The sequence below is a fragment of the Penaeus monodon genome, chromosome 27, assembly GCF_015228065.2.
Source record: "Penaeus monodon isolate SGIC_2016 chromosome 27, NSTDA_Pmon_1, whole genome shotgun sequence".
Taxonomy (NCBI): domain Eukaryota; kingdom Metazoa; phylum Arthropoda; class Malacostraca; order Decapoda; family Penaeidae; genus Penaeus; species Penaeus monodon.
In genome coordinates, this window is record NC_051412.1 from 24,775,596 (window position 1) to 24,775,871 (window position 276).

The window sequence follows — 276 nt, forward strand, 5'->3', positions numbered from 1 at the left end:
ACTTAACGGACTAACCAAATCTACCCTGAAAATAGATATAGATGTTGCCGCTAACGATTCGCCTGGCAGTCTTTCTGAGGAACACTTTCATTAACTCTTTCATTACGCAGAGTGAGAATGCGTGTCTTCTCCACATCAAACACTTTTCTTGAGCTTTTCTTCTCTTTTTTTTATTGGCTTCTTTTATCTTCTTTTCTGTCTTTTATTGCATGCGCCAAGTTGTTTTTTTTCTATATTGGAAACTGCAAACATACAGCCCAGTGAAGCAATAAGATT